Raw genomic sequence first — 11,980 nt, 5'->3', positions numbered from 1 at the left:
ATTCTTTTATTGTTTTGTGTGAATTTGTAATAATATGTTTTTTTTTCTTTCTGAAGCTTGAAGAAAGGATTTAGTAACAACATTAGCAGAAGGGGGGGGGGAATTCAGGCTTTCATCTCCGCCTTGTTTAAAAATAATTAATTTAACTAACCATGTTTTACAGCAGCATTTAGTTGGAATGGATAGTATGCAAAATATTTTCTTGAATATATTATCGTAGAACGAAATGAAAAATAAGATGTTTAACCGAGAAAGAAATTTGAACTTGCAAAAACAAAAGCCGAGAATTTTCATCGCCAAAATAGGGCGACGACTTTACTTTATTGCTCACGTTCTCAGCTGAAGAGTTTCGCCAAATTTGTTTAGGTTTATAGCTTTAGTATTGTGCGAACAAAGATCACTTGGCGAGATTTCGCATGTCAGTTAAACCATTTTTATTTTTTATCATAGTGGAATAAAATGTAGAAAGATTACAGAATTCAATAAGTTAAAGAAATAATGGTAGATCAATTGAAAAGAAAACTGCTACCATATATCCGTGAGGATTTTGTTGTTGATTTGCATAGCATGACAATCAAATCATAATTCAGAAATAAGAAACATACGAAACGGACAAATTCAAAATGAATCGATTCGGCAATTTGAGAAAAATGACTCAACTACAAATCCAAAGCACTAGCCAAGCAAGGTAAAGAAAGAAGAAGAAGGTATCTTCTTCTGTTGATAATAATTCGCAATGTCATTTAATTAAATTATCTAGCGTACGGCTGTGCGTGGCGGAGAAGGAAAGGAGGAACCTGTACAAGGTTGCGTACGGAGGTGTTATATTTTTGTCTGCACGTTCGACACGTGCGGAAGTAACTCTACTGATTTATTTCTTATTAGAACCATATTCGGTAAGTCCCGTTTTTCTTTTATTATGAGAGTTCAACATGAAAAATTCGTCCAAAAGAAAAGTAGAGAATGTTGAATCTGCAAGTAGCAGAGAAAAAGAAATAAAAACTGACAATAACGTTTATGAACCGGCAATAAATATAGTAAAAAAAGCCAAAATAGCATTCAAAAATGGCTGTGAAACAATAAAATACAGGCGTTGTCAACAAAATCCCCACAAATAACACTAAAACCCTCAACGAGCAACTAGACAAGATAATTGCCGCGGATGACACCATCAATCTTACAGGCAAACAAAACCTAGTAATCACAACCAAGAATTTAAATACAGTGATTAATATCTCTAAAACCAAAGAAATTTGCAACACGGAAATCATTACCAGAATAATTGACGAGACTGTAACCTCAAAGTACATAATCAAAAATGTCGACACAGAAATAAAATTGGAAGAAATAGCGGAATATTTGACACAGGACAAAGTTCAAATAGCTCAAATAATAAGGTTCAACAGGAAAGGATCCAAAGAGCCGATACCAGTTATTCTAGTCAAAGAGCTTGGGAAAACTGACAGAAAGGAAGTAAAAATCGGGAGGATCATATACAAAACGCAAAAATACATTGAGCAACCGAAAGTTTGCTATAACTGTCTAAAATTGGGACATCAAAAGAAAGACTGCAAGGGAAAAACAAAATGCATGACATGCGGAGGGGATCATGCTAACTGCGAAAATGACCCCAAATGTATAAGATGTGAAGGCAATCACCTATCAACAGACAAAAACTGCCCAGTATACAAAGAAAAAATCAAAAAAGCCACCCAAACACAATTAAAAACCGACACCCCTGATAAATCTTGGGCCAGCGTTGCCAAGGCAGAAGAACCTGCGAAGGGGCACAACAAGGTAGAAAGAAAAAACAATGCAAATATCACTATAACGGAACTTAGCGACAAATTAGATAGCAGAGATAAGGAAATCAAAGAACTGAGAGCTGAAATCGAAAAATTAAAAGTCTTGATAACATTAACCAATCAAATTAATTCACATCAATGCGAAAGCTGTAACCTAAAAAGCGCGGAAATAGAGAAATTAAAAATAGAAATCTTCAAACTGAATAAATCAGTGACAAGCGAGGAATCACTCACCGATCTACCTTACTCGAGCCCATTCGAACAAAACGAATTTCACACAGAAGACATTGAATTGGATACGGGAGATATTTAGTCTCCCTGTTTTGTGTTCTGTTGTTTTTGCTGTCGTTATTATGTCGTCGTGGTCTACTTTCCTTCTTTGTTGGAATTTACGAGGTCTTCTTGCCAACATTGATTTTCTCAAATTCATTGTCGCTTGGTCAAACCCCCCCCCCCCCCCATCATCTGCATTCAAGAGACATGGTTACCCGATAGCAAAATACCCGGACTTAAAGGATACACAGTTTATAGTAAGGAAAAGGACTTTCCCCATAAAGGTGGAGGAGTGTGTACATACACATACAGTGTGTATGTCAAAGACAATTTACCCTCTTATAGTATTCCTTGCGAAATCCATGGCATGGAATCCTTGATGATCCACGTAGTTCTCCACAAAAGGACCTTTAAAATAATTAATTGCTATAGACCTCCAGGAGTTTTCAATGACACGACGATCGGGGAACTCAACAATATAACCGACAAATTTTCAATCTTCGTCGGAGATTTTAATAGCAGAACGCAAAGCTTGGGCGACAGGCTTACCACCCCTAGTGGGAAAAAACTAGAAAATTGGGTCCTAGACAATAATCTACATATACTGAACGAAAATATACCAACCAGAATAAATAAAGGCAAAGAAGATGGCATCCTAGATTTAGCAATAATAGAAAACAGTAATAATAAAATTTTCTCATGGATACGCCTAGATGAACATGGAAGCAGCGACCATTACCCATTTTTAATAAAAACAAACATAGAAAAGAAAGGCGAAACCTATATTGTTAAATCGTACAAAAACTGGAAAAACATCACAGAGGATCTAAAAAACAAACTTCCCACGAACTCTCCACTAAATACCGTAGACACTCAATACAACCACATAACCAAAAACATAAAAGAAACGATCAGACAACATTCTGTCAGCATAAGTTACAAAATAATGAACAACAACTTTTGGTGGAATCCAAAATGCGCAAAATTAAAAACAGACAGAGATAGGAAGAGAAACAAAGCAAGAAGATCCTCCTCTTTGGAGGACTGGATTAGCTACAAGAAAGCTAACGCCGTACTCAAACAACATATCAAAAAAGCAAGAAGAGAATACTGGAGAAAACAAAATTATAAAATAAACAACCCCCAAGAGCTTTACAATACAGTTAACAGAATTATAAAAAATCTAGAAAAGGAATACACAAACACCCAAGTAACATAAATCACGTCACATCACGTTGCTCTGAAGCGTTGACATCACGTTACCGGTAACGTTGATAGAGCGAAAATATGTCTCGTTGCAAAACGCAAAAGCAACGGTTTTAGAAACGTTGCATCAACGATTTCAGTAACGTTACATCAACCTTTATTTATCACGTTACATCACGTTGCTTTTGATGGTTGTATTAAGCTTTTTTTTTTAAAGCTTGAATAAAAAAATTTTTTCTTGGTGAGAAGGGATGTGAGTTCATTGAACCCTTAATTTTTGATACAGTAAGTATTCTGCATTTTTTGTTAATGCAATTACTGTTAATATACTTTTATAAAATCTTTATTTATTTATTTTTTTTTCAATTTATGAAATGTCTCATGCCGTTTAAAGGTGTTCGAGTATTCTCACACTGTTGCTTCATTTAAAATATTTTGTAAGAGCATTCCTGATATTTAAAAATAAACAGAGAATAATATAGCATAGCCGAATTTATGTCAAATGGAGTTCTATTAATAGTTAAAATTAACGATATTACTACAAATTAAATAAAAACTTCTTTCATAAATAAATCCTTGAAAAATAATAATTATTATTACTAAAGAACTCCAGAAATATTTTTCGAAAGGCATGAAAGTTTTGAAAAAAATCCTCTTACATCAGTGCTTTAATAAAAACTTTCAATATTATTACTAAAGATAATTTCAGTTACATGACTAATTAAAAAAAAAAAAAAATGCTACAATTATTTCGTTAAAATCGTTTTGCAAAAAGGCGTTTAAATGAGTAAAAAATGGTATAACTTATCGCTTTTATAGCTTATTAATGGAACATATCCCCAAGCTTCAGCATGATTTTAAGAAATCATTGAATAAATACTCAAATAAAAACATCTAACATAATTCTTTCAAACAATATTATAAATAAAAGTACGGTGGGAAAAATACTCAAACTCCGACCAACGGCGATTCATTAACTTCATAAAAATATGTAATAACACTTTCTTTTTAATTAAATAAGTATATCAACAATAATACACTAACAATAATGCAAAGTACTTACCGCTAAAAGTGATGAGAGATCGCGATTGCGAAGTTGCATAACAATGGCGGCATAGCAAGCCAGAAGTTGTTTGCTGAAAATGGCCACTAGGATTCGGAGGTTGCCGAAGACGAGGCAGGGTGCAACGAAAAGTAATGATAAGTAACGTTTCTTTTGCAACTGTTTGTCAATGTTACAAATTTAAGAAATTTGCAACGTGATGTAACGTTTCAAAATTACGCTTTTGTAACGAATCGATAAAGCAACGTGATATCACGTTGCGTGGGAAACGGTAACGATGTTTCAACTAATTGCAACGTGATTTAACGATGATGTAACGTTTCAGTGTTACTTGGGCAACAACCTAACAATAGAAATCAATGGAACCAAGGTAACAGATATTCAAGAACAGGCAAATCTATTTGCGAAACATTTCTCTAACAGTGACAATACAGAAAAAACGGTCGACACAGTCAACATTTCTCAACAAGAAGGAGAACTTAAAATGTCTGAGGAAATTACCATTGAAGAAATAAAAAAAGCCTTAAAAACAACAAGGGATAAAGCCCCAGGCCCAGACCAAATCTCAAACAAAGTTCTTAAAATTCTACCAGATGAGGGACTGGAAGTATTAAGAAACGTCTTTAATCAAAGCATTCAAACTGCCAAAATTCCCGAAGACTGGAAAATTTCAAAAATAGTCCCAATTAAGAAACCTGGGAAAAACCCCAAACAGATCAACAATTATAGACCTATTGCACTAACCCAAAATATCAGTAAACTAATAGAAAAAATAACATTATACAGAATCAACAGAGGAAAAACCAAAGTGTTTCCAAACTACATATATGGCTTCGTCAAAGAAAGAGGTACGGAAGATTATCTTTATGACCTTTACAACTTAATTTATTACTTAAGGGGAAAAAAAAGATTTGTGTACGCCATCGCCATAGACATTAAAGGAGCTTATGACAACGTTTGGATACCAAAGTTGATACAAAAACTCATACAATTCAAAATAGACTACAAAATTATAAAATGGATTCAAAATTTCCTCCACAATAGAAAGATAATAATAAGCTGGAACAACAGGAATTCAGAAAAAGCCATAATTAACCAAGGAATAGCCCAAGGGTCAATTTTATCACCATTTCTATTTAACTGTTTTATTTCCGACATCGGAAATTATATAAAGAAAGGAAGAATATTTTGCTATGCAGATGACATGACAATCATTGTATCCGGGAAGAACAAAAACGAAGCAGAGGAAAAGCTAAACTAAAACTTATTATCCCTGGAACAATGGAGTAAGGAAAACAAAATAACTATCTCAACAGAAAAAACCGTCTTAATTGACTTCTCCCCTAAAAACGAGAAAAACTCCACAAAATTTAACTTACAGGGAACAAGCATCAAATGGACAACAAATCACAAAATCCTAGGAACATATTTTCAAAACAACCTAAAGTGGAATGTTCATACAAATTACCTAAATGGAAAAATGAAGAAAATGCTGCATGTAATAAATTGGCTTGGGAGCATTCAATCTGGCGCCAGTTACGCTAATATTCTCAACGTCACAAAGCAAACAATTATAGCTAAAGCCAATTACGGAATTACAATCAGAGTCAAAGATACAAAAGCGAATCAAAAACAAATTGAGACAACAGAAAATAAAGCTTTACGGAAAGCACTAGGGGTTAATACCTTCGCTCCAAATAAATTAATCAGGATCATTACAGATACAGAAAACATAGAAACCCGCATCAAATGGAATTACATAAAATACATCAGCAAACAAAAATTTAAAAAGAATAAAAATTATATCACCTCAATCAAAAATTTCCAAAAAAACCAACCACACATGTTTGAAATAGTCACTAACCTTGAAAAAATAGAAAGAGAAACCAGGGCGAACGAAAATTGCATATGTAAAGAATACATAAAATCGGAAACAGACATCAGCAACATCGAGTATATCCTGAAGAACAAAGAATTTCAAAAACCAAACCCAGACTACATCATCAGGCAGACCTTTGAAGAATTCAAAACACAACACCCCAATTATAACATCTGGGCCACTGATGGTTCAAAATCAAATAATACAGCTTTTTCTATCTATAACAAAAAGGAAGGATTAAAAAGGAAAATAAAAATCCCACCCATCTGTTCAGTTTACACGGCGGAACTAGGGGCTATCTGGTACGCTGCAAAATTCCTTATTAAAAATGACTCCCCAAATATTATTTTATCCGATTCCCTAAGTGCCATTACAGCACTAAAAGAAGAAAACGAAAATGAAGACCTACTGGTATACAACACAAGACACCACTTATCGGAACTCTCAAAAAAGAACAAAACCAAAATAGTATGGGTCCCTGGGCATAAGGGAATTCCAGACAACGAAGAAGCGGACAAACTAGCCAAAGAAGCAGAGTCATGCTCCCAAACACCTATGTCTCCTATCTGTACATGGAATGACACGCGAAATTATATAAAAAAAGAGAGGAATAAAGAGTTGCAAATCATATGGGAGAGATCAAAATATTTCTCCAAATACAAAAATATTGTAAATTCAATCAATGAAAAGTATAAGTGGATTAAGAACAGAAGCGAAGAAACAAAATTCGCAACTCCAACGAACTATAGGGGGCACTGAAGTCACTGTCTAATGGCGGAATTGAAAACTAAAACAAACGCACATGGTAACGAAGAAAATGCTAATAGTGTTGTGATTTTTGTTCGTATGTATGATTTTTTCGCTTTATTCTTTTAAAATTAATTTTCAAAGTCTTGTGGATATTCTGGCCCACGTAGAAAGAAATGAGAATTCAAGAAGCATTACTAAACGTCAAAGATTAATGCAAACTACGTAGTTCGTAGTTCTAAGCAGCTATTTCCACGATGTTGAATTTGATATTTATCAATTCTTGATAAAACTAAATAATAATTGTGGCCTGACAAGAATAACAATTAATGCTGGAAAATTCAATGTGACATTACAAATTGTTATCGAAAGAAGATGATACTTTTTTGCCTTGCTTGGCTAGCGCTTATTTTTTTTCCATTTGTAGCTGAGTTATTTCTCTCGAATCCCCGAATCGGTTCATTTAAAAATTTTCTGTTTCGATTTTTCTAATTTCTGAGTTACGATTTAATTGTGTCATGTTATGCAAATCATCAACAAAATTCTCACAAATATATGGTGGCAGTTTTCTTTTCAGTTGATTGACCATTATTTCCTTTCACTTATCGAATTCTGTAATCTTACTACCATTTTATTCCACTCATGATAAAAATTAAAAATGGTTTAACTAAAAACGCGAAATCTCGCCAAAGCTACTTTGTTCGCACTATACTAGAACTATAACCCTAAACAAATTTGGCGAAACCTTTCAGCTGAGAATAAAAGGAATAAAGTAAATTCTGTCTCGGTTATTCATTTTGTTCTACGATAATATATTCAAGAAAATATTTTGCATACTGTCCATTCCAACTAAATGCTGCTGTAAAATATGGTAAGTTTAATTAATTTAAGATTTAAAAAAAACCCATATTCTTACAAATTCATACAAAACAATAAAATTTTTTACCTTGTATAACGTTATCCAAGTTTGTTAATCCAGAAGTTTCGCTTTCACCAATTATTAAGGAAATAATGAAAACTAACATTATTTTGAGAAGCTCGAGAATACTACTAAAGGACGAATTAATTTCTGTAGCTGAAAGCAAACTAAGACACATCGATTGCGTTAATAAATACTCAGAACAAACTGCCTGTGTTTACGTCAACAGACACACGTGGAACGCAACGTGGCCATGTTTAAGTTTCATTTGCAGTTTTGTAAATCACCGCAAGGTAGCGTATTCGAGCGCTGGAGTTCCGAATTGAATAGAATCCTAACCGATTCCTTCTTAACTATAGAAAAACTGTTTAAACTAAGGAAATCAAATTCCCCCATCTGCGAGACCTGCCAAAAAATTGAAAATACCCAGCACGTAATATGGAATTGTAGTAAAAACATTGAACAAAGGAACTTTATTATAAAAACTATAAAGGCTAATAACTTATGTTCAAATGACATTTTTAGTCTGGATTTGCTTAAGGATCCAAGATACGGAAGGGCTATCCTCGCTCTCTTCTGATCCCGTCCTCTCTTTGCTCTACTTTTATACTGTCACATTACTTCAGTTATTTGTATATTATACTCATATTAATGCAGTTGCTTCATCCATCAAAAATAAATAAACAAATAAATAAATATATATATATAAATATATATATAATTCTAAGCAATTTTTAAAATATTTAAGACGGCTATAAAAAGATCTGCCTTAACACAACTGTTTTTAATTCAAAATAAGATACGAAAGGGAGGCAAAGCGCTCTGTACGCAGTCCTCAGCAATATTTTCTTCCGGGACCTCCAGAAGAAGAAGAAGAAGAAGAAATTATCTAGCATTAATCGTAATTCTTGTCAGTCTTATGGCCAAAATGAATCTGTAGTTCCATCAAGAATTGATAAATATCGAATTCAACATCGTGGAAATGGCTGCTTAGAACTACGAACTAAGTAATTTGCATTAATTTCTGACGTTTAGTAATGCTTCTTGAATTCTCATTTCTTTCTACGTGGGTCAGAATATCCACAAGACTTTGAAAATTCATTTAAAAAGAATAAAGCAAAAAAAGCATGCATACAAACAAAAATTAGTTAGCTTATTAGCATTTTCTACACCGCTACGGCATGCGTTTGTTTTACCTTTTCATCCGCCATTAGACAGTGGCTGCAGTGCCCCCTATAGTTTGTTGGAGTTGCGAATATTTTCCTCTCTTTTACTCTAGGGAGTTTCTCGGCATTTGGGAAAATAGAAAGCTATTTTTAAAGTGTCTGCAGTGGCGGATCCAGCCGATTGTTTTGGGAGGGGCCATCCGAAATTTTTGAACAAACTCCGAACTCTCCAGAAATTTTATTAAAATGAAGTTTTAAAAACTCAATTTTCGGGGTATCGAGACATTAGGTGAGAGGGTGGATTTAAGAATCTCCCTCGAAAATGTTTCAAAATTTAAATTTTCGAGTAATTTTTGAAAATTAGGAAACTAAAAACGCATTTTGTCTATTTTTGATGATGTGCGGAGAAAGGTCAGGTTTCAGGTGCTGCCCCCAAAAAACTTTTTAAAAATAAAGCTTAGAATCCAAAATATTTTGTCATTATACATTGAGAAGTTAGAAGAGGAAGGGTGCTCTTCTAGCTCTTCAGCTGTCCAGCCTAAAAATGCACCTTTAGGTAATGTTTGCTAACATTAAAAGAAGTGTGAAGGTGCTTAGAATCCTTCCTTCCTGGAAATATTTTGCCTTTGAAGTTCTAAAAATTCTGATTTTAACTATATTTATACATATTTTAGAAAGGGATGGAAGATTCGTGAGCTCCTCCAAAAACCTCCTTTAAAAGCTATCATCACAATATAAACTAGGGAGGGAGGAGATCCTATCAAAAATCGTTTGTAACTGAAGTCCCAAACAATTACATATAAGTTGCTTTTAAGCAAGTTAAGTTATAAGGGCTGGATAAGCTAGTTTCCGTTGACATTTTTTCCAAATAAAAGACTTAAAATGCAATTTTTGCTACATATCAAGGGATTTGTGAAAGGGCATGGGAAAAGGGGGTTCTCCCCCTAGTTTCGAAATTAAATCCATAAAAACGAAAATTTAGGCTCTCTTTGGTCTTCTGAACAATAGGTTACTCTAAGAACAGCAGCATTTAGAGATCGTCCAAGTGTCTGTATTTGGAATCAAGAAATGATGTAAAAGATGGAGGAAAATTTTGGAAATAAAAGTTTTGTTTTGAGGATAGGGATATAATTTATCTCCCAGTTAATGCCTATACTTCTTTTTCAGTAAAACACATGTGTTGAATTTTGTTATCTTCTCATAATATTTTTTCTTTTTTTTTCCTTAAAAAAATTGCTACAATCACAATGCTTTGGGAGGGGCCATGGCCCCCATGGCCCCCCTCTAGATCCGCCCCTGGACACGAAAGTGTGTTGCATAAGACTTATGTTCGATTTCGATAATGCTTAAAAAAGTGAGTTTTTCTTTTGAAACTTAAGTGAGCAAAGGAATAAGTTTTCTCACTCTTTTTCACTTTTTGTAGTGTTTTAATTTACGTTTCAATAAATAATTTAAAAAAATATTCTGAAGAGCAGGGGGTTTTAAGCACTTTTATTATACTTGGCCTGATTGTCACGGAAAATCTGAGGCCTGCTTTTGCTTATATCTCAGCAATTAGAGAGTTAGACCACTTAGAGACTTCGGGATTTCATTAAACGATTTGCTTAATCTTAAGGTACTACTGAACGCTAAAAAATTCAATTCTTAAATAAAACTATTATTTCAGTTACGATGGAAAACAGCAAATTTCAGGTAATTTCCTCATTAAATGTTAAAATATAAAATCCATTGCTACAAATTTTGTTGCCTTACAACAGCAATATTAATATTAATCATTATAAAAATTTCGAATCAAGGCTTCTCTGAAGCAAGCATGAAATTTATCCATTGTCATTGCTTTTTATCCTCATCTATGCCAATAATCGAAAACGGGGCTAAGTAAAGACACATATTAGGATCTTTATCCTTTCCTGAGTAAGTTGTATGTTATGAAAAATGAATTGGTTTCGCAAACCCTTAATATTTAAATGGTTCTAATTAAATAACCAACACAAAAAACTCCTAGAAGAGAGCAAGGACTAATTTTAGTGCCAAATGTTTTAGACACGTATAGTTTGACCACGGATTTTATGTAATCTGGCAATCTGCCAAGTAAAGACGATTCCATATGAATGAATCTAGCAGGGAAGATGGGAAAATAGCGATGGGATATTGATACACGTGTTTTCTAATGTCACTAGTGCCTTATTCATTTATTGCATTCTCAGAAATAAAATAAGGGGAAACAAAAATAGTTACCATGGAAACAACAAAAAGAAAATAAAATATTTTTATTTCGTTCAGGAACGTAAAAGCAAAATGATAAGCTCAAAACTTTGTTATGAATAAATAAATCAATTAGCTTTTGCCGTGAGAATATAGATCGAATATACTTTAAATTTAAAAAATGTTGCTGTGAGCAAATTTTTATTTTTACAAAATTAAGGCTAAGTAATAGAGATGCAAAAGTGCACATCTGAAACAAACCAATTCACACCCGTGTAAACAAATAGATACGTCCATTTCCACCTATAAACCGGATATTAGCCTTTCCACGTAGTCGATGGTAAGACAGTATATACATATTTTTTCCTATTAGTATGAAGTATTGTATACGAAAAAAAGATGTGAAATTTCGTGATGGTAATATTATTCTATACCTGAAATACATTAACACTAAAAAGAATAAAATAACAGAATTTAAAAAAAAAAAAAAAAACTTAGCACTTTTCATAATGCACTAAAAAACACAAAATAACTTTTCTGTATCAGAAAGGACAATATTTAAGTATTCTGTGTCACAGAAAGGACAATATTCAATTATTCCAAGAAAATGACTCCACAAACGAGGAAAAGTGCGGCTCAAGTCATTTCTAACCAAACTTTCCGTGAAAAATATGCATGTTATTTCAACACTCAAATTTATGACAGAAAGTTAGATAA

Source organism: Uloborus diversus, chromosome 6, assembly GCF_026930045.1.
Source record: "Uloborus diversus isolate 005 chromosome 6, Udiv.v.3.1, whole genome shotgun sequence".
Lineage (NCBI taxonomy): Eukaryota > Metazoa > Arthropoda > Arachnida > Araneae > Uloboridae > Uloborus > Uloborus diversus.
The sequence above is the reverse complement of the archived record's forward strand: the minus strand, read 5'-3'. Positions refer to the sequence as shown.